Raw genomic sequence first — 27,969 nt, 5'->3', positions numbered from 1 at the left:
AAGACTTGAGAGGTCAGCAAAGTATATGTGCAAAAACAATGAGGAGTCCGGTGGCACCTTAAAGACTAGCAGATTTCTTTGGGCATAAGCTTTTGTGGGTAAAAACCCACTTTTTCAGCTGCATGGAGTGAAAATTTGCAGATACAGACATAAATATATATTGGCACATGAAGAGAAGGGAGTTACCTTACAAGTGGAGAACCAGTGTTGACAAGGCCAATGCAGTTATGGTGGATGTGGTCCACTCCCAATAATTGATGAGGAGGTGTCAATACCAAGAAAGGGAAAATTGCTGTTGTAGTGAGCCAGCCACTCCCAGTCCCTATTCAAGCCCAAATTAACGGTGTTAAGTTTGCAAATGAATTGTAGCTCTGCAGTTTCTCTTTGAAATCTGTTTTTGAAGGTTTTTAGTTGAAGGATGGCTACTTTGAAATCTGTTATCGAACGTCCAGGGAGATTGAAGTGTTCTCCTACTGGTTTTTGTATGTTACCATTCCTGATGTCTGATTTGTGTCCATTTACCCTTTAATGTAGAGACTGTCCAGTTTGGCCTATGTACACAGCGTATGTGGAGAGTCAGATCAAGTCTGGGAGGCAGTAGCCTCAGAGAAAGCAGGGGGAGGGCTAAATTTCAGGTTTCAGATTTGGAGGTTGGGGGCAGAATTAATTGCTGGGCAGGGAAGGGGCAAATGTTGGAGTGAGTGCTCCAGCAGTGGAGGCCAAAATCACCTTACTTAAATTTGGAAGAGTGGGCAATGCTAATTGCCTCCACACACCCACCCACTTTGGGGTGAGCAGGGGTGTGGGGTTTCCAAAAATCAAAACAAAATTTAAAAAAAATCTCATGACTTTTGGGGTATGTCTCATGATTTTTGATCTCTTGATTCCATGAACAAAATTGTCTTTAATATTTTCACCAACAGAAAACCTGAAAAGCAGAAATATGGCAAATTATGAGACACTTCTTAACCATACCCTGATGTCCACGTAGCATGTCTCCATTGATGATAATAGATTCTGCATTGTTTCAAAGAACTTCCTTCTGCTTCAGTACTATATGCAACGCATTACTCTCCCTCACTGTACATCATAAAATCTCAGTTATGACCTTCCTGAGAACACCGCACACTTCACACTTAACTTGTGCATGTATGTGAACCCTGAACATAGTGTTGCTAGTATTGTTATGGAGGATTAATTAAAATGTTGTGTTCTACTAAGATGGAGATTCATGTGTTGAGTGTATGTGTTTCTATATTGGTTGGAGATAGAAGGAAGTTCCTTGTGATAGTGCAGAGTCCTTGATCATCAGTAGGAATGTGCTGTGTGTGAGCATTAGAGTACCATTATGAAGTGTGCCAGAACTTGGCACTTTCATGCTTTATTATTATTTATTAGTGTCACTGTAGTGCCTCAGTCATGCATCCGGGCTCTGTTATGCTGGGTGCTATCCAAGTCTATAACAAAATGATAGTCCTTACCTAAGACATCCTTACCTATACTTCCAGCTGGAAGGTGTGAATTCCATCTTGAGGAGATATACCTACACCAGCTCTACTAGCATCTTGGGCAGATACCTATTTGTGGCTGCTAGCCCTTCCTGCCATTTGTGCTGCTGTTGCTACAACTCTATATTTAGCATGTTACCTTGATCAGAGTTAGCATGGATATATCTCCCTGAGCTGGAATTTAAACCTCCAACTGGAAGTATAGATATACTCTAAGAATAAGACGAGACAGTGGTGGATGCAACAAAGAGACAGGGCACAAAGTAACCGTGAGATGATTATCAATATTGATATAATTACCATATTATCATGGTTTTTCTTCGACATCACATCAGAGATGAGTTTTAAGGAGACATTTGAAAGAGGACAATGTGGTAGCTTTGTGGATTTTTATGGAGAGCAATTTCCATGCATAAATGGTGTCATGGAAGAGTGCATTAAGTGGTGTATGGAAAATTTAACAAATGGGCCATCAAGTTTGGCATTGATGGCGGAATAGAGGTGGGAGTCAACATCTCAGTTGCATAAAAGAGATGATAGCTAGGCTGTGGCTTCATTTCCATTGAAAGCAATAGAAATTGAAAGGTGGAGGCCATCTTTATTTGATGCAATGACCCACTATTGCAGTAAAGGCTATTTTTCCTGAAGGCATAAGCAGCTTCTGTCCCAATGGGTATCTTCAGTCCCACTGTACATTTTAGAAAATGTCTGACATTTTGAATATGGAAAAATTGTAAATATTGGTAAGACAGGAAAAAACATCATTAATAATTTTGCTTTATTATAACCTAATTTCTTCAAAGGTAACTGGCAATATATTTTAACTGAATGGAAAGTTTGAAGTATGACAACACACAACATTTTTTAACCAAAAATAATTGAAAAAGTCAGAGATTGGAGAAGAATGTCTTTATTTGTAACTCATAAAATACGGAACAGATTTAATTGACTATCACTAGAAAATTCAATCTTCACCCACGGATTTAAGTTTGGTGAAGGTACTGTGACAGTCGGGCCAGATGGCTATAGGAGAGTATTAGAAGGCAGATATATTAGCCCCAGGCTAAGTAGGTCCCTTTTCCCTGGGTAAGGTAACAGGGAAGGTTTTTTTTTTTTTTTTTTTGAAAACAGAAGGAAAATTTATTGGTAACGCTTACAGAATTACCAAAGAAAACAAAACAACTATGCAACAAAACAACGCAATCAGAAGGTATAACACAGCAGCTTTCAGGAGGGAGAAGTATTCAGGCTAGCCTGGGCCCAGAGCGGGGGGGCTTCTTCGACACTCGTGGTCTTCCACCCTCCTGAGTTACCTGATGGCCTAGAGCGGGGGGGCTTCCTCGACACTCGTGGTCTTCCACCCCCTCGAGTTACCCAGTGCCGCGCCCAGTGTCACCGATCCTCCCTCTCCTGAGAGTGCCTGGTAAGATGGGCACGGCTGCGGGGTGGGCGGTTTAGGGGGGGGGGTAGACACCCATGTATCATAGGACCCCTCCTAGACGACAGGGATGATGGTATCCACAGCGGCAACGGCTGGGGCTGGCGTCTCTCGCTCTTCCCCTCAATCAAAGGGTCAGATGGAGGGAACCGGACGGGGTCACCGAGCAGAGAACCCCAGACAGCGCCCACCGCTCCTCGAAGGCTTCAAGGGAGTCGGTGGACGCCGCCCAGAGGAACTCCGCTCGGATACGTGAGTGTACTGAGGATCGGAAAACGGCCCCACAATCGCAGGACGCTGCATGGGCCAACCTCCTCTCTCTGGTTTTATAAATGGCTGTTTTAGCCAAAGCTAGGAGGAGGTTGACCAGAAGATCCCGCGACTTTGTGGGGCCACGGATGGGAAGTGTATAGATAAAAAGGTGGGGGGAAAAGTGAAGCCAGAAGCGTAATAAAATATTTGTGAGGAGCCGGAAAAGGGGCTGCAATCTGGCACACTCTAAATACACGTGCGCCAGGGTTTCCCTCACATTACAAAAAGGACAAGTGTCCGGAACGGGGGTAAACCGTGTCAAAAACACGCCCGTGCTCACAGCTCCGTGAAGGAGCCGCCAACTGATGTCCCCGACGGGCCTTGGGACCAGGGTGGAATACAGGCTGGCCCACCGAGGTTGCTCACCCTCCAAAGGTGGCAGGAGATCCCGCCACTTTGTATCGGGGCGGGACACCAGGGTGTGGGCGTGAAGGGTGTGAAGCGTAAGTGTATATAAGTATTTCCGTGGAGCAATTTGAAAGCTAACCGGCTGCAGTTCGTGCAGCCGGCTTGCAGTGAAAGGGTGAGGGGTTTGTTGGGATCTACGGGGTGGGGGCCCGATGGAAAGGTCCGGCGGGCCTGGGGTAAGGAATGGGCGGGGTGCGCCCTCGCACAAGGCTCGGCTAACATAAGCCCGAGCAGCGGGGGTCAAAGCGGCCTTCACCTCCTGAAGCACGCGCCGGGGGGTACGAAGGCTGGAGAGCCCCATGCGCCGAGCGAGCGTCAGGGGATCCAGCCAGTCTCTCCGGTCGTAGTCCAGGAGGTCTCCGACCCTCGTGACTTCCGCCAGGACCAACCTCTGGCGCACCGAGCGGGACTCCGCCACCTGCACACGGAGCTGGGGGTTGTGTAGCAGGGGCTCCGTGAGGAGATCTGCCCCCACGGTGGCCGCCACGGACCTGGTTGTTAGAAACAATTTCCAAGTCCGGAGGAGGTCCTGGTAGAAGACCGGCAGCCCGGAGAGGTCTCGCGGAAAACCCCTCGGAGAAAGATAAAAGAGCTGCCGGTCATATCGAAGCCCTTGGAAACGGCGCAGGAAGGCGTGCGCCAGTATGCTCCACGCCGAACTACTTGCACTATAAAAGAGCCTCTGCAGGGCCTGGAGGCGGAAAACGCGGACCTGAGTGTACAGACACTTCAGGCCCTGCCCTCCTTCCTTCAGGGGTAGATGAAGAACTCCAGTGCATTCCCGACCAGAAGAACTCTAGAATCAATCTCCGGAGGTGGGTCAGGAAACCCGGGGCCGGGGCCAGGGTGTTGAGCCGGTACCAGAGCGTGGACAGGACTAGTTGGTTAAGCACCAGTGCTCTCCCTCGGAGGGAGAGACATCGGAGAAGCCTCGTCCATCTCCGGATCCGCTCTATCACCCCGCCCTCTAAATTTTGCCAGTTCTCCGGCGGGGAAGGATGCGTGGCGGAAAGGTAAACGCCGAGATAGAGCAGTGGACCCGCACTCCACCGGATGGTCTGAAGTGCGGGTGGGAGGGAGCTCACCTGCCGCCAGTCCCCCACCGCCAAGCCAGAGCTCTTGACCCAGTTGACTCGGGCGGAGGAGGCTGCCGAATAGATGGCTTGGCATGCCTCCACTCGCGCCAAGTCGCCCGGGTCCTGGACCACGAGGAGTACGTCATCGGCGTACGCCGACAGGACCAGCCGCAGCTCCGGCTCCCGCAGCACCAACCCTGTCATCCTCCTGCAGAGGAGACAGAGGAAAGGCTCGATCGCCAGAGCATACAACTGGCCCGAGAGGGGGCACCCCTGCCGCACTCCTCGCCCGAAGCTGACCGGTTCAGTCAGGGTCCAGTTGAGCCTAACCAAACACTCCACGGAGGCATACAGCACCCGGAGAAAACTCACAAACTGAGGTCCAAATCCAAACGCCTGCAAAGTGCTCAGGAGGTACCCATGATCTACTCTATCGAACGCCTTCTCCTGATCAAGAGACAGGAGGGCGAACGATAGACCATCTCTCCGCCCGAGTTCCAAAAGGTCTCGGACTAGAAAGAGGTTGTCGAAAATGCTGCGACCCGGGACAGTATAGGTCTGGTCTGGGTGGACCACGTCCGCCATCACGGACCCTAGCCGCAGCGAGATTGCTTTCGCTACGATTTTGTAATCCGTGCTAAGGAGTGAGACGGGACGCCAGTTTCGTAGATCGCGGAGGTCCCCCTTCTTCGGCAGCAAAGCGAGCACCGCACGCCTGCATGACAGAGGGAGGACCCCGCTCTGCAAGGACTCAGCCCAGACGGTGACTAGGTCTGGGCCGAGAATGTCCCAGAACGCGCGGTAAAACTCCACGGTCAGCCCGTCCATGCCCGGAGATTTATTGGTGGGCATGCGACGGAGGGCTTCCGAGAACTCGGCCAGGGTGAGAGGCAGCTCTAGTCGGTCTCGGTCGCCCACGCTGACCGTGGGGAGTTCCTCCCAGAGCACCTCGCAAGCGTCAGGATCGGTCGGGTCCGGGGAGAAAAGGCTTGTGTAGAAGTCACGGGCCCTCCCACACATCTCCTCCGGACCCGTGAGGGGGGTGCCGTCTTCCGCAAGGAGGCAGGTGACGTGTTTCTTGGCCCCCCTCGTTTTCTCCAGGGCATAGAAGAAGCGGGAGCCGCGGTCCATCTCCCGAAGGAGGCGGATGCGGGATCGAACGAAGGCACCTCGGGCCCGGTGGTCCTCAAGGGCCCGGAGCTCCTCCCGCTTCTCCCGGCACGCTCCGCAGAGGGACGGGTCCTCGGGATCGGCGGCCAGGCGCCTCTCCATCTCTAAGACCTCCCGTTCCAGCTGCTCTATCGCCGCATTTCGCCGTCGGCTGGTGCCCCGAGTGTAGTCACGGCAGAAGAGCTTGGCGCGCACCTTCCCGAGATCCCACCATCGCCGCACCGAGGGAAAGGCACGCCACTGCTCTCGCCAGGCCAGCCAAAACTCCCGGAAGGACATCACAAAGCTCTCGTCCTCCAACAGGCTGTTATTAAAGTGCCAATAGGCCGGCCCCGGTCTCTCTGCACGGAGGGAAACCGTTACAGCGACTAAATGATGATCGGAGAATGGGGCCGGCCGAATGGCGGAGGAGTGGGCCTGTGAAAGATGGAAACGGGATAAGTAAATACGGTCCAACCGAGAGTGGTGTGACCGATGGGCCTCCACCCGGACAAAGGTGAACGTGGAGGTGTCATCTGGGTGATGGTCGCGCCAGACGTCCACTAGGGAGTGATGGTCGACTATCCCTTGAAGAATATTCGCAGCGGCCGGACTTGGTTCGGCCCCTGAGCGGTCCCGTTCCTCGAGGGTGGTGTTAAAGTCCCCTCCCAGGACCAGGCACTCATGCGAATCCAGGGTGCCGAGAAAGTCGGACACCTGCTGATAAAATTGTGGCCGCCTGGAGCTCATTTGCGGGGCATAGATGTTAACAAGATTAACCACGAGCCCCTCCATACGGACTCGAAGGTGCAGCACGTGGCCCGGCACGGCCTCATTGACCCCTAGCACCTCAGGCCGTAGGTTGGGGGAGAATAGGGTTGCCACTCCAGCCTGCCAGGTCGCAAAGTGGCTAAAGTATACCCCGTCCCCCCACTCCAGCCGCCACCTATCCTCGGCGGCCGGGTCTGTATGGGTCTCCTGCAGGAAAACTACAGAGTACCTCCCCTCCCGAAGGTAAGAGAGCACCTGGGACCTGCGGAGAGCCATCCTACAGCCCCTGGTATTCAGGGTCGCAATAATAAGAGGCGTCATACGGAGGGCTGGGGGGGTGGGGGTCTCGTATTGGCGGGGGGGTTCAGGGCCCCCGGCGGGTTGCACAGCAACCCATGACCCATCCCGTAGGTGAGTAGATCGCTGCGGAAGCTGCGGGCTCGCTCGTAGGCCGCAGCACCGCGCTTTCCTTGCCCCCTGCCCTCCTTTATAAGGGCCTTTGTGGCCTGGAGGAGTTGATCAAAGTCCCCCCATAGCCGAAGAGCCAGCTGTGCCCTATCGCGGGCGCCACGGGAGTGCTCTAGGAACTTCCGTAGCGCATGCCGCAGCTCATGGGGGGGTGGGGTTACAATTCCCAAGGTATTCCCTGATGGGCCTCTTAATACAGCCTCGTGGTCCGCTAAGGCAGGTAAACAGGGTGCGGACCACCGACGGGGCGTCTGACAGGCTGGGGTTATTAAATTCACTTCACGCCTTGGGGTGGAGGGGGATGGCAGGGGAAAAATTGCCACTCCTAACGGGTCGCGACTAGAAAGTGCAAAGACTGCTCCCTGGGGGGAGTCTGCAAAAGGCGGAAAGGAAATAACCCCAGGGGCGGCATTAACATTGCAGGAGGAGGGACCTTGGGCAGGGGCAGGGGTGGGGGCAGGGGCAGGGGTAAGGCTCTGGGGTGCAGGAGGCGAGCAGCTAAAGGAAAGTGCCTCCTGAGCAAAATCAAGGGTTAAGGGGGAAGGGGAGGGGCTCCCAAGAATGCTAGGTGCTGGCTCCATGGTGGTTTTAGCGGTCACGGCATCAGGTGGTGGACCACCTTCTGCAGGGTGCTCACCCGGGAAGGCAAAAAGGGGGAGGGAGCATGGGGAAAGGGAGGCTGGGGTAAGGCTGCCCAGCTCGAGGCCAGCCGGCAGCAAATCATCCCCTCCCTGGGTGACCGGGGTCAAATCTAGGGCCTCAATCTCCGCATACACGGAGGAGAGGCCAACTCCTGCCACCCCGGGGGCCTCTCCTCTAGGGCCCGCCTCAACGGCCGCCTCGGGGTCTGCGGGGGGTTCGGGTAGCGTCCAGGCAGAAGGGGTGTCCTCAGAAGTCTCGGAGGGGAGGGTTTCCCGTGGAGGGGGGATTCTGCCCTCCAATGCCAGTCCGTCTTCCCCTCCCGACACCGGCGGATGGATCTCGCTCGCGGCCGTGGCGGGAGGCTCAATAGCAGTGCCTCCTTTCCTGGTCTTCCGGGGGGCTTCCGCGTCGGGTGGATGCAGCGGAGCTCGAGCCTTCCGCTTGCCTCGCTTCCCCTGGACTAGGGTCCAGCCCTCCATAGCATCATCTGGGGGCTGGTTAGCAGGGGTCGTGTCGGGGGGCGGAGGCGATGGTTTAGGCGTTCGGGGAGGTAGCGGTGGGGCAACATAAGGGGCGGGGGCTTCTCCTTGGGGAGGGCCCTCTCTTATACCCAATAATATCCTTGCCACACCCTCCTCCATGGGCTCTATTGGGTTGGTACTAGCAAGGGTGGAAACCCCTTGCTCGCCCGGGCATTGTAGGGAAGGTATCTCTTGGGCCCGGACGGGAGCAGCGATGGGTCGAGTAGGAGGAGGGTTGGTTTCAGGTACTGGGCAGCCAGGGGCATTGGCAGCGACGGGGCCAATGTCCTGCCGGGTCTCGGGGGTTTCGGGTGCCCCTCCCCCCCGAGCCAAAGGGCAGTCTCTGCGGACATGCCCCGCTGAGCGGCAGAGGTAGCACCGGGCCTCTCCGGTAGAATAAAAGACCCGATAGCGGGCTCCCTCGTAGGGGACTAGAAAGGACCCCTCAAGCGCCTCTCCGTCACGCGCCCCTGCCGGTGGTAGAAGCTGCACTTGCCGGCGGAACGAAAAAATGTGACGGAGGGTGGGGTCCTTGCAGCCCAACGGGAGAGGGCTGATGACAGAAACAAGTTTCCCCAGGGTGGAAAGAGCGGGTAACAGGGCAGCATTGGGTAAGAAGGGAGGAACGGAGGTAAGGACGAGGCGAACGCCCAGGTCTTCTAACGGTTCTAGGGGGACAAACACCCCCCCTACCGTCAGGCCCCTCTCCACCGCCTCCTGGGCGGCAGCCTCCGAGGCTAAGAAGAAAACGACCTTCCCATACATCTTGGAGGCCGCCACAATAGCCGTGGGTCCCACCACCTTCGCCAACGCCTGCACGTATGTCTCCACGTGGGGCGAGGCGGGCACCAGGAGGCAACGGACGCCGTGCTTCCTGGTCAAGGCGGGGAAAGGGCCTCGGCCGCTGGTGATGGTGGCGGAGGCAGGGGGGGGCGAGATGACGAGGTGGCAGGCAGCGGGGAGCCCGCTGCCGCCCGGGCATACGTCCTGGGGGCCGGGGGAGGGACAATCGCAGAGCTGGTGGAGGGAAACGCAGGGAGGGGCGCCACGGTTGATGACGAGGCCGCAGCGGTGGGGGCAGCTACCGCCATGGAGGGCTCAGTGGTTTTAGCGGGGCCCTTTCCCTTCCACCCGCCCTGGCCCTTCTTGCGAACCGGGGGGGGTTTCCTAGAATCTGGGGGGGTGGTGGGTGCAGCAGCAGCAGCAGCAATCACCCTGGTGCCTCCTGCTACCGGTGCCCCAGCAGGGGGGGTGGCAAGTACCTTAACAATAGTAGTAGGGGGGGGACCTTGGGGGTTGGGCAGGGGTGGTGGTGGGGAAGGGACAACTAATTTTATTAAAGCAGTCTCGCCCCTCTCGTTCCCCGCCATTGTGAGCAGGGAGAGACAGGGAGACACCGGAAGGAGGAGGGGGGAGGGGAGAAGGCAGAATAGCCCCTCCTTCCGCTGGCTGCGGACGGGAAGGGAAAAAATGCCGAGGGAGGGGGGCTGGGAGGAGGGGGGGGAACAAAATCGGGGTCCAGTAAAAGGGGCAAGTTGTAGGATAAGCAGTCCGGGGGGGGGTGCAGACCCACACACGTTTGTCCAAAGAGTCTCGGTTGGTCGGTTGTTAGGTCCGGTCCGGAAGGCAAAGTTCAAAGCAAACAGCTGGATCCGAAGGGAGATGGCAGATTGCCAGCAGGGACAGACTGCGGGGGGGCCGTGACAGTTGTAATAACGATGGGGGGGTAGGGGCACCGATGGATCGGGGGTGGGGGTCTCCACGCCACACCCCCTGTGCCGCCACAAACGCAAGTAATCACAGTCAAACTCCCCCCCACGAGAGTATAATTCAAAAAGTTACTCAATCTCACGGCCTCCGTCACGATGATTTATATTATTTCTTCTGTAAATCTCCGTCTCCGGCTGTGTTGGCTGTGTTCCAAGTCCTCCGGTATGTTAAGAATGTTGTAAGATCCGAGCTGCTGACACAACGGCTGGGTCTGGGGGTTTCCACTCCCCCCTCCGGACAGCAAAATCGGCAATCTTCCCCCCCCTCCTCCGGGGGCTCAGCTGAGGCAAATAGCTGCGCCCGAAAGCAGGCGTGGGCGGGGGGATGGCCGGCGAAGGACGTAGACGGAAAAAAAACACAAAAAATGAAAAGAAAAAACAAAAAAGCGTCTGGCCCGGTCGGGGGGGGACTAAGGCAGGTGCAAAAAGTAAGAAAAATCCGGGCCAGGGGGCTTTAGGAAAGAATAGAAAGCAGATAGCTGAGGAGCAAGCAAAAGACGTTCCGTTTCCTAACAGGGAAGGTTCCAGAACAATCAGGAACCTTCTGGAGACAATTAAGACAGGCTGATTGGCTGCAGGTGTTCTAATCAAGAAGCTGCTAGAATCAATTAAGGCTGGCTAATCAGGGCACCTGGATTTTAAAAAGGAGCTCGCTTCAGTTTGTGGTGTGCGTGTGAGGAGCTGGGAGCAAGAGGCACTAGGAGCTGAGAGTGAGAACGCGGACTGTTGGAGGACTGAGGTGTACAAGTATTATCAGACACCAGGAAGAAGGTCCTACGGTGAGGATAAAGAAGGTTTTGGGAGGAGGCCATGGGGAAGTATCCCAGAGAGTTTTAGCTGTCGCACAGCTGTTCCAGGAGGCACTCTAGACAGCTGCATTCCACAGGACCCTGGCCTGGAACCCGGAGTAGAGGGCGGGCCCGGGTTCCCCCCAAACCTCCCAACTCCTGGTCAGACACAGGAGGAGTTTACCTGGACTGTGAATTCAGAAAAACGGCCAAGCTGAGGGCTGCCGTGAAGCTCCAAGGCGAGCAAATCCGCCAATAAGTGCAAGACCCACCAAGGTAGAGCAGGAACTTTGTCACGGTACACAATTCTTCATTTAAAGCAAAGAGATTGAATCCCAGCTTTAATGAAAAACTGTACCCAAACTTAATTATGATTTTCATTTATTTATTTATATGCATTTGTGTTTTTATTGTCTCAAAACAGGACTTTTAAGCGTGTAAGTTGATACATTGTGAAATCATATATGCTTTAATAACAATAATAATAAAAAGCATTTTTGGTCATAGAGTCAGTGGTGGTAGATTTTCACCTTTTTAATTTCCTCTTGCTAACTGCTGGCTCCCTTCTTTTGAGTTGTGCATTGTGGTGATGCATAAAGTACCAACTGCCATGTATGCTGATGTTACCTTTCAAGTCATGTGCACTAGTATTAGAATTTTATGGAGATTTCAACAAGAATCTCATTAAAATTTTGTTTATTTGAAAGTAAGAGAAGAGAGAGAGAAGAGGCATTATGCAAAAATAAGGTGACTAATTTTGGTTTAGGTTTTGGAAATAATAATTAAACCTTTTGGGACATTTCCAATGACTGACTTTGGATTAGGTTTTGGAAATAATAATTAAACCTTTTTGGATATTTCCGATACCTTGTTTTGTTTTATTTTATTTTATGTTTGTGATTTACAGAAAAAATTAAGGTCCCAGTCCTACATTCCTTGTGCACCAAAACTCAAATCCAACGAGAGTTTTGGGTGTGAGAGGAATGCAGATTTGTGCACAAAGAGCGAAATGAAATTTCCTGTACAAGTTCCACATTAAATAGTTGTATAATGACTGCATCTCTTCATGAATCAAACCCTTCTTTTCCATCTACTTTTGTATGCCCATACAAATCCTACAGCTTTTTTCCCTCCTCTTATATTTGCAAACTTCATTTACTTGGTGGAAAAGTTTTTGCAGTATGTATGGTTTAATTATTTTTAATCCTTTTTTTCATTATCTGTGCTTCCAAATTGCCTTTGCTGTCTTAATATATATATATTACCAGCAGCATTATCTGTTGCCACAGTGATGAGAAAGATTGCATGCACATAGTTACTTTTTATTGCTCCTTTAGAGGATATTACATGAATGAAATGTTTCCTCTGCATTCAAGTAATGTAAATATGGAAGAGTAAGTTGAAACAACAAAGGTCTGCTTGCCATTATGGCTGCTTACAAAACACAGATAAAGTGTACTTTAAATACAGAAGCTGCTACTAATTTTATTGAATGGGGAAAAATGGTCTTGCTGTTGCCAGCAATGTCAGCTGACGATGGAATGAGTATGAATATCAAATGTCACCTTTCCTTCGGTATTAATTATTTAAGATACATTTAAAATAACAAGACTCTGGGGTAGGGGTGTATGGCTCAGGGATTTGATAATGGAATGTGGAGCCTTTCGTCTCCAGGTCAACAGTTCAAATCCAGTGTCATAGTTCAGGGCAACTGCACCGTATTTCCCTTTGTGGTCCAGTAAGCTCCTCAGCTGTCACCTCTCTTGGGTGGAGACCTGAGTGTCTCTCCTTCCTGACTGGGGTATTTTCAGACTGCAAAGCTCCCTGCCTATACTGTGAACTCCTTGTCTCCTCTGAGATGGCAAACAGGGTACTTGCTACAGTTAAGGTACCGTACAGCTTTCTAAACAAGCACATCTATTCTTAAGGTAAAAGCATTACAGAGGAAACATATTAAAAATAATAAAAGAACCTACATGCATGCTAATAAGCTTACCAGAGATCTCCCCGCCCTCACTTCCACCAAGGGCTCTGGTTGATGATTAGTCCTTCAAACTCCACATGGGATTTTCCTGTGGTCACAAGTTGATCACAGGTTCAGCTCAGAACAAGCACCCTCATTAGTAAGTCAGTTTCTCCATTATACAGATTGTCTTTGAACTGTGCTCATGTCACAGGTGATCAGAACAAAAGGTTCCCCTGCTTAGGGAGAAGCTTCAAACACTGAGTCAGGAAGTGGGAGTTTGCAACTCTTTCTTGTGAAGCTTGGTTGAGGTGGTGGAGACAGAGGGTGGAAGAGGGTGGGATATTTCCCAGGGAAGCCTTACTGCTAAATGATGAACTAGCATTCAGCTGAGCCCTCAAGGGTTAACACATTGTTGTTAATGTAGCCTCACACTCTACGAGGCAGCACGAATGGAGGGAGGAGACACAGCATGGCAGAGAGAGACAGAGACACACACCATGTGTGTGTGAGTGAGAGGGAGAGAGAAACAGAGACACACCGTTCTGTGGAGACGAGGTACAGGGGCAGGAGGAGGACACCCTGACATTAGCACCATTTACCATCAGACTTTCTGTGATGTGAATAATGGTCTCAGACCAGTTCCTGATGATGTACAAGTTTCTGCATCATAGCTGCCATTAACTGGCACTGTTGGTGATGGTCGCAGAATGAGCATGGAGACTGACTTATCCTTTCACCTCCAAACTTGGTCCCTTGAGAACAGGAGGAAGGCATATTGATGGTGGTCTAGAGAAGCTTGCGCTGCTGCTGTTGTGCTGTATTTGGCTGAGTGCTTCAGTCCAGCACCTTTCAAAAGCATTGAATAAACTCAAAAATCATCCTTGGGTGTGGTTTGATGGGACAGCCCCTGTGCAGGAGCATTCTTTTGAAATGTGCGTGGAGTACGGCAACTTCAGGGGGCTTGTCTATGCTAAGAAAATGCACCAGGTTAAGTAACACAATGCTAAATACAAATTTATCACCTCGTGCAGAAAGGGGCATTCATATTTCAAAATGGTCGTGGCTCACCCTAGAGATGTGCCAGGTATGAGAGGCAGCACCAGAAATGTTTTGCTTTTTTAATTCTCATTATCCTCACATCAGTCATTTGTAAAGATGCCAGTTTCTACCCACAGAACTGTGAGTTCCATTAACTCTCTATCTCGCAAATCTAAGTGTTGAGGTACATACTGTATGTTGTACAACCAGGCATTTGAAAGGCCTATACTACCAGCGAACAGCAGGCTAACTTGAAGGTGGAGTGTCAGCCTCAGCTTTCAGCGTCCTTGTGTTTATTGGTTCATGCTGCAACCTTATTGTTACTTAGTAATTCAGTTAATTTTATTATTTAATAAAAGGAGATATTCTTTACAAGCAAGTTTCCTTAGCATTTTTGAAAATATCCACCACATCTTTTATACTAGCGGTTTGTAAACTTTTTGAGCTGAGTCCTTGCTTTGAGTTATAATTTTTGGTTGCACTCTCCCTCCCCACCCAAACAAAACTAGACACATGCAAAAGCTTGATAGCTTACTCATAACCCTAACAGCGATCTTAACATACCTTTAATTACCTTACCTACACCTGTAATTTTCAAATATGTAGATTCTTATCAATGGCACAGCCAAGGCTTCCTCAGCAGTGAGCTGCTTCTACCTTGCAGCCAGGCTGCACGGCTAGGGCAGGGCCGATGCCTGCCCCTCTGCCCCTACCCCCTTGAGTTTTCAGGGTGGGGGAAGGTATGTGCAATGGGTCTCTGGGGGCAGAGCCAGCGCTGGGCGTGGAAATCAGTGCAGACATAGTGGATGTCTAAATCGCCCATTGAGGTAAGTTGGGGTGGAGATGGCCATCTCTCCCCAGTCCCATGTGGGGGGTGGTCTGGGGCTGTGCAGAGCTGCCACGAGCTGCCTGGCATCGCCACTCACCCCCTGGATGTTCCTCCACACACCCCTAGGGGGGTGCGCCACAAAGTGTGAAAACCTCTGTTTTATACTATATTATGTGACTCATGTTTTAGGTCCTTTATATTAACTGCTGTACAGATCACCTAGTGTCAGGTGCTATGGCAACACAAGCCCTACCATATTAGTAGGGGCTCTGCAGCTGTTTGTTATAAAGAGAGAGGACTGCTGACAGGGCAGCTGTTCTCTATGGGTACATCTACAAAGCCTGCAACAGCAAGCCTCCCAGACCAGGCCAATCACTTAGATATTGTGGCTTGGGCTAAAGCTCAGACTGTGAAGCCTAGGGAAGGGGATGGGCTTCAGAGGCTGAAGTCCAGCACAAACTGCAGTTTCACAGTACCATCTACAGAGCTATTTTTAAATCACTAGTGCAAGCCTGAATCTATCAGTCTGGGCTGGGAGGCTTTCTGCCATGGCCTCTGTAGACATATCCTGTGAGGGCTCGGGGACTCTGGAACTTTCTCTTGTCTTTGGTCCACAGTAGCCTGAATTGGTGACCTTCCAGGCATGCTATAAAAGAAATAAGCTTAAAAGGGTTTTCAGAAGGGACTGAGGGATGCTTTCCAGAACAATGAAAGAGTGCAAAGGAGTTTTTGGTAGGTAGCTGGCAAGCAGAGCTCCTGTATGAAATTGTTATTTTAATGCTGCTGGGATTTTATTGTATTACTAGTTACTTGTTAGGGTGCCTGGGGCCTTATTTCGGCATCTTTTTTAATTTAAAAATAAAATAAATAACAAATGCTCTTCACTGCCTCTTCAAGGTCTGGAGAGCAGTTGTTCAACTCCACATCTAAATTAAGTGTTGTTTTGTTTTTTGGTTTCTTGGTGTATCTGCAGCTCTGATGTGGTTGTGTGAAAGGTTGCAGGACTTCAACATTCCTTCCTTCTCCTCCACAAACAAGTCCAAATTCTAAACAAGTGTAGAAACAGCCCTCAAACATTGAAACTGAATGACTGTTTTTGAACAATGTCAGGCTGACATTGAAACTGAAAAATAAGCTTTATTGTATCACCTGCTTTCTGACTGGCATCACGCTCTCACAGTGAGTGTGGAGCAGGAGTAAGAATAAACTGCTTGGGTTTCCTCTCCAAGGGTAATTTTTGTTTTTCAATATACTTCAATTTTGTCTTTGTTTTGAGTCCTATACCTCACTGAGTACCTTGTCAGTGCTCAACAAATAATGAATATTAATAATTGGGGGTGGAGGGGTTCGAATGTGTAATTGCCATTGTCAGGCCAGGATTATACATGCAAAGGTGTGTGGACCAAACTTTCTGATCCTGGCCTCCCAACCAGAATGTCCCTGTGTCTCCTGCCACCAGCAGTCTGTGGAACAGGTTCCCAGCAGATGTTTGGGAAGCCTGAAGGGGGTATAAAACATCCATGTTTACATTTCCCCTGCAGGTGTCTGTGGTGTACTCGTGTACAGATGGAAGCCGGGATTTGGTCCTTGGGATGATTCGATACCTTTGAAGATAAATAAACATGTTGGTGCTCCCCCGAGCCCTTTTCCATTTGGTGCTCCAAGAACGCAGTTCAACTTCAGTCTTGTTGCTTAGGTTTCTTTACTTAGCATACATCATGAGTTGATCAGACTCCAGTGTAGGAGTGGGCATGGGGCATTCCACACATCCAAGGTTACACAGCAAATCTCTTCCTTTATATACATTTATTGTCAAGGTTCCTCCCCCACTCTGAACTCTAGGGTACAGATGTGGGGACCTGCATGAAAACCTCCTAAGCTTACTTTTACCAGCTTAGGTTAAAACTTCCCCAAGGTACAAATTAATCTTATCCTGTGTCCTTGGAGTATCCACTGCCACCACCAAACTCTAACTGGGTTTACTGGGGAACGTAGTTTGGACACGTCTTTCCCCCCAACCCTTGCACCCCACTTCCTGGGAAAGGTTTGATAAAAATCCTCACCAATTTGCATAGGTGACTACAGACCCAAACCCTTGGATCTAAGAACAATGAAAAAGCATTCAGTTTTCTTACAAGAAGACTTTTAATAGAAATAGAAGTAAAGGAATCACCTCTATAAAATCAGGATGGTAGATACCTTACAGGGTAATTAGATTCAAAAAAGGAGAACCCCTCTAGGCAAAACCTTAAGTTACAAAAAAGACGCACAGACAGAAATAGTCATTCTATTCAGCACAGTTCTTTTCTCAGCCATTTAAAGAAATCATAATCTAACACATACCTAGCTAGATTACTTACTAAAAGTTCTAAGACTCCATTCCTGGTCTATCCCCGGCAAAGACCCAGCATACAGACAGACACAGACCCTTTGTTTCTCTCCCTCCTCCCAGCTTTTGAAAGTATCTTGTCTCCTCATTGGTCATTTTGGTGAGGTGCCAGCGAGGTTACCTTTAGCTTCTTAATCCTTTACAGGTGAGATGATTTTTCCTCTGGCCAGGAGGGATTTTAAAGGGGTTTACCCTTCCCTTTATATTTATGACACTCCAGTGTAGGAGTGGGCATGGGGCATTCCACACATCCAAGGTTACACAGCAAATCTCTTCCTTTATATTGCACATTACATTGCATTCACTATACATCGCATCACACATTTTGGAACTAATCCCTGTACAATATGTACTGTCTGTGCACAACTTACTTTTTACCTCACCCAAGCTTATTTTATCCATTATTATCTTGTCCATTGTAAATGGTTCTCTGAGTGTTCCCCTTTATTTTAACTAGTCTAGACATTCTGTTTCCAGCCTGCTGATCCATTTACCTTCCTAATCCTGTCTCCCAATAAATGAGACCTCATCCATGTCCAATTATTCATGTCAAGCGAGGACTACAAAATGTTTTGATTTTTGTATATCCTTCTGTCCCTGTTTAGCCAACTGTCCTCTACACTGTAGAACTGGTCAGAGCACCTCTCTGCTCGAAGATAATGAAAACAGGATGGAGTTTGAGTGTAAGTGAGAGATTTTAGCTGTTTGTCCTATTTACTTTCATTTTTTGTCTGAAACTAGCATATTTTGGGCACATTTCATGAACATGATATATTACTCGAATAAACAAAGCCAACAAGTCCCCTTAGATGTGTAATCAGTAGGGAGTCATCATCTTACATTCAGTAATTTTACACAGCTTTGAGCTAAATCAGATCCAAATGGAAACTCCATCACTCAGGGACATCTTAGGAGTTTGTACATACTCAGGGGACATTTGGATCATAAACCAAAGAATGGATTACACTCACCCATATGTTGTTGTTTTTAATCTTTGACAGATACAATATGGATAATCTTCATTAAATGAGTAATCCAAGTATAATTCAATAAAGATTATTTATCGATTTGTTGTGGCATCTGGGTGCTTTGCATCAGTTGAGTTATCACCACATTAAACAACACATAGATTTTTCATCTTAAATTACTCACATTGGAAAATATTCTTTATTTTAGACCTGATCCTATTTCCCATTTCAGTCCAATGGGAGTTTTGACATTGACTTCAGTGTCTTCAATTACTTTACTTTTTTTGCAATGTTTCCCTGTGGGAGAACACACAACCAGATGGAATGACTTATCTAAATGTGACAAGGGATGGGAGCATTTTGTGATTTTGTGAAATGGCCCACCTCTCAGATAAGGAAAAGCATGACACACTTCTAGGTTAATATATACTTTTCACTTTGCTGAGGGGCATGATACAAGTCACGATTTCTCAGCAACCCCAAGTGCAGTACGTAGTGGGCTGGCGTACATTTTAGCTAACCGCTATACTTAGTGTATTATTGCAACAGTCATGAACAGGATATGAGAAAATGTTGAATAACATATATATTTATGTTTACATATGCATACATTTATTTTTATATCATAACACACATACTCTAGCTTGTTCTTTAAAGCCTACAGTTTCAGTACAGGATTGATTGTTTATCTTCAGACTGTTGTAGATCAAGTTGCTATGCTGGTCTTCGTTATGGCCTGTAAATAAATGGCTAGGAAGTCTGTTACAGATTACATAGCCAAAATATGGAACATAGTAGACTGAATTGCCCAACAAGACCTGTATGTAATCAGAGGTAGAGCTGGGAGAAATATTCCCCATAATAACTTCCAGTGAGTGAGCCTTTTTGAGTTAGTGAAATGGAAATTTACAAAATTCCAAGGTAAATATATTCTGTGCTGTAGATGCATAAAACATTTCAAAGCTGCTATATAGTATGAAAATTCAAAAGTGCAAATTGTGAAAAGTCAAAAAAACTACATAGCCTGGTGGACTGAGCACAAAGTAGTAAGCCAGGAGTTTGAGTTTTGTTGTCACTGCTGCCACTTAATAATTTATAAATGCTGTAATAATGCTTTACAAACAATATTTAGTAGGTACATTATTTTGTTTTACAGATGAGGCTCAGAAAAGTAATTTGCTAAAGTTCCTGTGACATGTCACTATTAGAACCCGTGTCTCGCACCTTACTGTTTTAGGTTTAATCTACAAGACTGCAGAGCCCTCAGGCAAGAAAATTACTACTTAGACACTTTTCCCTATCTGTAGAATGGAGATAGGATATTTACCCACTTAAATATACATTTAATCCTGAATATTTTCATTGTTGCTTATGGTAAATATTACTATTTCGATTTTGCAGAGCAGAAAATTGAGGCTCATGACTCACGGGCTCAGCACTAGGTCTCAGACCCACAGCCAGTATAGCTTTCAGCAACAGTGAGGCAGGAGTTTTTCCTTGGCTATAAATAAGGCTCTACTAAATTCATGGTCCCTTTTGCTCAATTTTATGACCAGGGGTTTTTTTAATTAGTCATTTTACATTTTCAGATGCTTACATCTGAAATGTCAAAGTGTAGTTACCTTGGGGATCCTGACCCAAAAGGCACTCAGAGTAGGGGTAAGTGTTGCAAGGCTATTGTAGGGGGGTCATGGGCTTGCCACCCTTACTTCTGCCCTGCTGCTGGAAGGGACACTGCTTTCAAAGTTGGACAGCCAGAGAGGAAGGGCGCCCAGCTCTAAAGCCAGCACCTTGGCCAGTGGCAGGGCAGAAGTGAGGGTTGCAGGGTCTGGGGGGATGGGTTACCATATGTCTGGTTTTCCCAGCAGTCTCCTGCCTGCCAGGGGGCGGGAGGGGGGACAGCTGGAGCCACCGAGTTTTCTGCGGCTAGGGGAGACTTACTCTAAGAGTGGCCCCTGGAGGGGAAGAGGAAGTCTAATCCCTCCCCATTCCCAGCTGGGACTGGCAGCTGGAGCCCTGCACAAGGTAGGAGCCCCTGGCTGAGTGCCAGATTTCACAGTCCGTGACTTGTTTTTCGTGGCCGTGAATTTGTTGGGACCCTAGCTATAAAGCATAGGAATGGGCAGATTTTGGTGAACAGGCTCTTCCTTGTCCATCCTACATGACTTGTACTGTATATGTACAGTTGGTGTGGTCGCTATCCCCTAAAAATCTAAAGGGAGCAGCACTGTTCCTTCTAGAAAATCCCTGAAAGAGGAGGCAACCAAAAGACGTGAAGCAGCGCAAAAGGTATGCAAGCTGTTGGGCAGCCGCGCCCCCTTCGCCCTCCCCTCCCCGGTCTGTGGTAGGAAGGGATTTCTTGAGGAATATTACCTTTAAGGTGCTAATATATGGAAGTGTGAATATTTTCCTGATTATTAATTTTATTGTGAATGTAAATGTTACTCTACAAGTGTATCCCTACTATATGTTGTTTAATAATTTGCTTTTATTACCAAGAAGAATTGTCATAAAATAAATAATTTTGGCAACTTTCCTAAATAATACCCCTGCAAAAAATGTATCATTCCTGCCTTCTAGTTTACCCAGCACCTAAAGTAGGCTCCTGGTGCACAGTTTATCACATCCCTTCCCATCAGAAAAATAAACACAAAACTCCTTAGACAACTCAGCAGTCTCAAAAGAGTCCTACACATCATAAATAAGAACTCCGCTCTCTTCAACCCACTCTCCCAGGTGGAAAAATACATCTGGATTATTTCTGAACCAGGGGTCCAATTTGAGATAGCAACTGCCTCCTTTTTCTCTGCTGACACAAATGGCTTCCTTCTCAAATGGTTCCTTCTAATGCACATGAGGCCAATCCAACTTACTCCTAAGGGAATTCTGCGCACAGTATTTTAAAATTCTGCATATTTTATTTGGCAAAACAACACAATATAATCGCACCATTTTCAATTATTTTGGTAATTTATTTGAAAATACCTGTCAGTGAGAATGTCTGTAACAATACAGACAACAAAAATAGATTTAGGAAATGTTTTTGACAAATAGTTTCCTTATTAAGTATATTAGCACATCTATATGGCTCCACAGAGCAGATTGCAATACTAATATTTCCAAGGATGTCAAGCACAGAAGACTTTAAGGGTATGTCTACAAAGCAAAGAAAAACTAGTGGCTGGCCCGTGCCAGTCGACTTGGGCAGAGCTTAGACTGAGGGGCTGTTTCATTGCTGTGCAAACTTCTGGGTTTGGACTAGAGCCAGAGCTCTGGGACCTTCCCACCCTGCAGGGTCCTAGAACCCAGGCTCCAGCAATGAAACAGAAAGACCGTAGGGCCCTGTCCCTCTGCACCAAGGGCACCACAGTAGTGACCAAGAAGGACAGAATCTCGCATGCACGCCTAGACCTATCCCCAAATCCAGGTGGTTGGGGCTCAGTACAGGGGTCTGAGTGTGGGAGGAATGGGGCTCAGCATGGAGTGGGTCTGGGTGCTGGGGGAGTGGGGCTTGGTGGGATGGAGTGGGGGTTCAGGTGCAGCGGGTTGGAGCTCAGTGGGGTGGGGGTGCAGGGGCCTGAATAGGGTGGTCCAGGTGTGTGGGGGGGGGGCTCTGCATGGGGTGGTCTGGGTGCGGGACATCTGGATGTGGGAGGGTGTGGCTTGGTGGAGGGGGGTCTGTGTCTGTGGTGTGAGTCGTTCTACCTCACTTGCACGCATGCCCCCCCACCCAGCCTTGCTCCTCACCCCGATTTACGTCTCTGCTGGCTGCTCCAGGCACTCAAACCAATGCTCCCGCACTGCTGGGGAGGAGTGCATGACCACTCCTGCGGCTTCCATTTGCTTTCCAGTCAGAAGTCATTTTTCTGTGGGGAAGCATGTGGGGACATGAATTCTGCATGCGTGTAGTGGCACAGAATTCCGCCAGCAGTACCAGTTGGGCTATGCACTGGATAAATTCTGCAGAGGTTGTGGGAGATAATGTCTCCCCTTCTCTCTGATGGCTGTAGAGCAGCTCTGCTGCTGGTGAACCTCCACATTCAAAGAGGAATAGATGATGGGTTTCACAGGAGCAGAACAACTATTGCACCACACACAGGGCACACTTTTGGCTCCATGTATGCTGTACCTCCACATATTGTGCAGTGAAACTGTGCTTGGTACTACAGTCAGGACCCACCACACACAAGGAGGAAGAGAAAAGGATTTGCCCCTTTGTGAAAAGAGGAAGAAAGAATAACATTGGAGGAAATAAACAGTGTAGTGGAAGCTGATCCTGAGAGACTTAGCATGTACCATGCACTTCAAAAAGTAATATGAAAGCAAAAGAGAAAACATAGTTCTATCAATTTATAGTAGCACTAAGCTATCTTCTTCAGCTGATAAAAAGTGATAGATACAGAGGCATTTGAAGAGAGTACTACTCACTTCAGCACCCTGGAGTCAATCTGAGAATATGTAACTATCCCTAGAGACTCCTCTGTGTGATAAACAGCTTAAGCACCTTAGATGTGGGAACAAAGTCTCTGCCTCTGAAAGAATGAGTGAAATCAAACTAGTAAGTCTGCACTCCTAGAGCATTCTAAAAATAATTTTCTGCTACTGGCAAGCAGCCAGCTTGTCTTGGCCATCTCAATGGATGTTAAGAGGAAAATACACAGAAGAGAGTAGCACCCAGGCATCATAATCACTGCATACATACAGCAGTGAGTGTGGAGAGAGAGAATTTAGTTATTCAGGTATAAATTCCATAGTGTTAGTGTGTTTGGAAAAAAGGAGAATCCCCATCCTAATTCAGACACCATAAAATGCACTGTAGAAGCAAACAATATATTCTAACTGTTCATGTGCTCATTGCTCTGAAACTGTTGTTATATACTAGTCAATATGCTGATTGACTTGCATGTTGTTAGAGCTGTTGGGGAAAAATGGGATAAAAATAACATTTTTCTTTATATCTTGTCACTTTGAAATTATATGATTAACTTTATTTATTATTGACATTTGACATTGGGTAAAAACTAAAATAATATCAGACTGATACCTGACATTTACACTTTTAACATGCAAAACTATTTATAGAATAAAAAGCTAGGAGAAAATTTATATCTACAAACTGAAGACAGTGGTTTTAGTCAAAAATAGGTCCATAGGGTTTCAATTGTGACAGCTATTATTAATTCAACAAAAGCAACTCCATGCTTCATAACTGTTCTTGTGCTTCACTTATATTAAAGTAATTATGTTATCATCTATGGCATCCTATTTTGCATATCTTTGTTTTCATAACCTCAGGACATCTCTACTACCCGATCATTCCCTGTGAATTGTCCTACATTGCAATTTATTTACAACGCAGAAAAACATCTTTTCATTTTTTAAACCTAAATATTTTTAAAAAGATTTTTAAAATAGCCAATATCCAGAATCTGCATATTTCCTATTAATGTATTTTTCATTTGTCACAATATTTTATATTCAACATATAGTATCTTTCTAATTTATTATTAATGCTGAGAGGAGGTAATACAGAAGACGCAACATACCCTTTTCCCCAAGTTACATTTTCCAGTGAATCCAGATTTTTTACATTTTTAATGTCATGTGAGCAACATGGTATAATTGCATTTGAAGTAAGTTAATATTTATTTTTCAAGCCTTACAATCCAAATCCAGTGTCCAATCCAAGTAACTCGGCTGGGCACTCGGGAGCCAAATATATACAAGAAAAAGGAAATGACTTTGGAATGACTCTGGAGCTGTTCCAAAGCTATTACTGCGGTAATAACCCTAATATGGTCCTTACTCTAAGAGGCAGAGTTGGATCTGAGTAGCAGAAATACACCCAAACCTACCCTTGCACCACCTAAATCCCTGTGTTCTGATGTTCTGGAGGCTACTGCAGAGCTGAGCTCTACACTCACAGCAAGTGTACAGCTCCTCTCCTTCCCATCCTGCATTGCTCATTATACTGCTTTCATGGCCAGAAACCCTCTAAGACAAAGGAGGATAGAGGGTGCAACTGTCTGTGACAGCTCAGCTAAAACAAATTCTAACATAAGGCATGCAAATAAGTTGAAGCATATATTTTAATTGTTTAAATGTTAGGCAAAATGTGCTACCTAAATAATTTTGATCATACTCAATCCTTTTTTCACTCATCCTTAAATGTATCATGCATTATCAAGCCCAAGTATTCATACATGATTTCATGCTATTTCCTAATCTGTCTTTAATAATAATCTTATAGTTTAATATACTCTTAGGTTATTTTAACCAAATGTTAAAAATTGCAACATTCATTGATTCAAAGTGGTATTTTAATATCTAAGATGCCTACAATTTAAAGTAGTATCATAGGAACCTTAATTGCCTTTTGCATACATGCTTTTTTTCTTTTTAAATATATTGTTGCATTTTGGACACCATTACTTATTGAAAGCAATCATCCATGTTCACATAAAGGCAGACTCTGCCATCCTTCCTTACTCTACAAATTGCCACACTGAGAATAATGAGACTAAAGATGATAGAATGCAGCCCGTAGTGTAGAGAATTTTCAGCATCTCAGTAGTCTTAAACATTTAGTGATTTAAAATTATCCCAAGGACCTAGAGGGGAATTTTGTAAGTGAAACACATGTCCATATCATGTAATATTGTAACACATACACACTATGTTAAAATAATGTCATTAAGGTTGTAAAGCCAAGCACTAATTAATTAGGAAATGCCAGTATTAAAGTTGCCCATGCAATCTTAATTCAACCCTCCTATTCATATGCATTATGATACAATCTTTAATTACATATCCATATACTATTTTTTTCCACAGGACTCCTCTTTCAGTACACAGAATGGATAGCACTCAGTTAATGTGTGGCCCCATACCTTACTTACAGCACATGATTCAAACCATGCTCTGATGACAGAATTACTGCTTTACTCATTGGTTTTTCTGTGGTACTCATAACTGTAGTATCCAAGTGCTTCACAAACAATTTATTTTCACAACGCTCTTGTGAGATGGGATATTATTATCCCCATTTTACAGATGGGGAAATGAAAAAGAGCGAGATTAAGGTCAAGAATGTCCACTTATTCTGGGTGCTCAATTTGGGACAGTTAGGACCTGATGATTCAGAGTACATAGCATTATGTAGCACTTTATATGTTCAAATCACAGCTTCCATTGACTTCAGTCGCAGCTGTGAGTGCTCAGCATGTCTGCAAATTAAATCTAAGGTCTTATGTCAGACACCAAGAAAATGAGGAACACACAATTGGTGACCATTTGTAAAAAGTTTGATTTCCTAGTGACTTGCTCTGCATCACATAAGAACTCTGCATTAAGGTTGCATGGACAGCCTTAATTCTGGCATTTCCTAACTTTTGAGTGCTTGACTTTGCAATCTTAATAATGTTCTTTCAACATAGTTGTGTGGACTTGTGTGTATGCACATACACAATTTACTAAGTTTTTAATAAAGCTAATTGAAAAAAAAAACCCAGCAATCACATAGACACCCAGGAATCAACAGGGTTGGGATCTTTAGCTCCACTACATAGACCTCTGTCACTTCAACTAATGGAGTAACAAATAGCAGTAGAAGATTGTCATCTTCCCTGTGGACCTATGTGGAGCTATTCGCAGACAGCAGAGGAATGGTGAAATAGGAATTTTTGGCTCCATTTCAAGCTCTGGAGGGGTATGTGCTCTACTGGGAATAAACTCTTCTGCTCATTGTCCCCGTTCTGCAGATTTACTCTTTCTGCCTCATCCTCTCCAAACTAGCCCCAACTTCCAGTCCCGGGCTTCACAGTCGGTCCCAGTCTCATTCTTATTGCACAGCCAGTCTCAGTTCCCTCCATCCTGGCTCATTTTCTGTTCTTTCTCTCCTCCCCTAAACCCCATCTTTAATTGTCGGCCCCTCCTTTCTATCTACTTTCCCTGTTGGCTCTAGCTCACAGTCATAGTCTCCCTCCTTGACCCCTCAAGAGATCCTTCTCTCCTTTCACCCACCTCCTTTCTCCAATTCTACTGTTTCCCAGTCCTGGTCTTCTGTGCTAACTTCTCATTTGCTCTTTCTTTCCCCCACCCACTGGCAAAAAACAAAAACTTTTCTCCCAGAGTGTGTAGCAGACAGTTGTATTAAATACATCTTATCTAAATCCCATACAGCTGGAAACACCCCTATTTTGTTTGAGATTGCACCTCAAATCATATTTCCCATATCTATAAAACCCAGGCTTATACAACAGATCTGCAAGATTCTCAGTTTTACAGAATCATAGATCCACAGTGTGACAGAACTAGAAATTTTCAAACTCTGGAGTCATTGGGCATTACAAAAATCTTTTTGTTCGAATGTTATTCATAGTAGTAGGAAGCATGACTGTTAACATTTTAGTGTAGGTATGGGCATACATATATATACACATACATACACTATTTAAAGCAAAGAAAATGAATAAAAATATTTTAATAAAAATGAAAAATTGTACAATGTGTGCAAGTTCTGTTGATCAGCTATATTAGAATTATTCTAAATAATTCATTATATGAAATAATTGCTAAGTAGCATTATTGGAATGTATGCAATGAAGCTGGGCATTTCTAATGGCCGTATCTGTCAGTAAAAACTTCCCAGGCTGCAAAGATTTGTAAAATAGTAGGCCACAGATGATGATCTGATGACTTAAAAATAAGCATATCTCAGTGAACATTTTCAGAGACATACATAGAGTTGCTTTTGTTGAAGAAGTAATAGATGTCGTGATTAAAAACCTTTTCCTAATAAAAATGTATTGCAAGGTAAGAGAATTAGTTCAAAGGACTCTTTTGTAACTCTCCGTCACAAAGAATCTGTTTTATTATGATAGCTGCCATCCTGGCAATCAAGTGACAGATTTTACTGTGGGTTTTCAAATGTCTGTTAAATATAGCGCCTCCATTTTTTGAATGTTTTGAGTAGCCCACTGTGTAGCTACTGTTTGAAAAGTAACGTGTCACAGTGGGAGGTTGAAAGGGAATGGGCTTCCAGAAGCATTTAGTGCTTAATGGGTCTACTGCTGTAGTGAAGCAGTGTGCAGAAATAATTCTGATTAGGCTTGGTCAATCAAGCTACAAAATCAGACCTGTCCCTTTTCCATTCTGCTCTAAAATACAGAGAACAATCATTGTTTAAAATACAGTTTTTAAAAGTCCTTGCATCTTTAGTTAAAATACCATTTATTTCTTAACATCATATGGCTGATTCTTATACCTCTGGATACTATCAAATGTAGAGGGGATCAAATGGTTAAACTCAGAGAGGAGATTACTTCTTTCATTTGGGATTTCACTTTAAAAGGAATGAATAAAGCTATGAAAATAGTAATTTTGAGAATTGAGTTTTGCATGTATTAAATGATACTAAATGTGAATAATGTCATACCACATTTGTAGTGTAATAAATAGCTAATTATTTACAGTTTCATGTCAGATGGTACCATTAAAAACTCTTGCACAGCCACATATGTGTAATTAAAAAGGAATAACTTTGAATGATAGGATTTTTGCATAAGCATCATTATATTGATTTAAAGATAAATATTTGGATAAAAGACAGACAAGACTTGGCTGTTAACTTTTAATTTCCTTTTTTAAAATGTTTTATATTTTTCAGCTAAATAAGTCATAGCTTTAGTACTGGTGCACCATATGTGCAGAAGGGGCCCAGTTAAGATACTCTGTTAAGTTTAAGAGGTCATATAACTGTGGTCATTGTTGAGCCACACTGACAATATGCTTTGAAGTAGATTATATTACATGTTAGTTGTGCTTTTGTGAAGAAAAGCATTCTTCTGAATGGGTCTTCAGAGCTAAATGGGTTTCAGGGGAATTTGTAAATAGTTATTGTTGTGAACAAACACTATAACTAATGTTGA

General features: G+C 46.2%; 1 protein-coding gene across 21 annotated transcripts in view; it reads left to right on the top strand.

The window, feature by feature from the left end:
• The window catches only part of NRCAM (neuronal cell adhesion molecule), a 298,267-nt gene that overhangs the window by 87,332 nt on the left and 182,966 nt on the right, over positions 1-27,969 (top strand). Inside the window, exon 2 of one of the 21 annotated variants that reach the window (XM_073328047.1) lies at positions 17,678-17,755. The exons of the other annotated variants lie outside the window; for them this stretch is intronic. The gene's annotated coding sequence lies outside the window, so the exon portion shown is untranslated. The remainder of the gene's footprint in view (positions 1-17,677; positions 17,756-27,969) is intronic. 21 annotated transcript variants of the gene reach the window in all.

Source organism: Lepidochelys kempii, chromosome 1 (assembly GCF_965140285.1).
Source record: "Lepidochelys kempii isolate rLepKem1 chromosome 1, rLepKem1.hap1, whole genome shotgun sequence".
Taxonomy (NCBI): domain Eukaryota; kingdom Metazoa; phylum Chordata; order Testudines; family Cheloniidae; genus Lepidochelys; species Lepidochelys kempii.
This window is presented reverse-complemented; position numbering and strand designations above follow the sequence as displayed.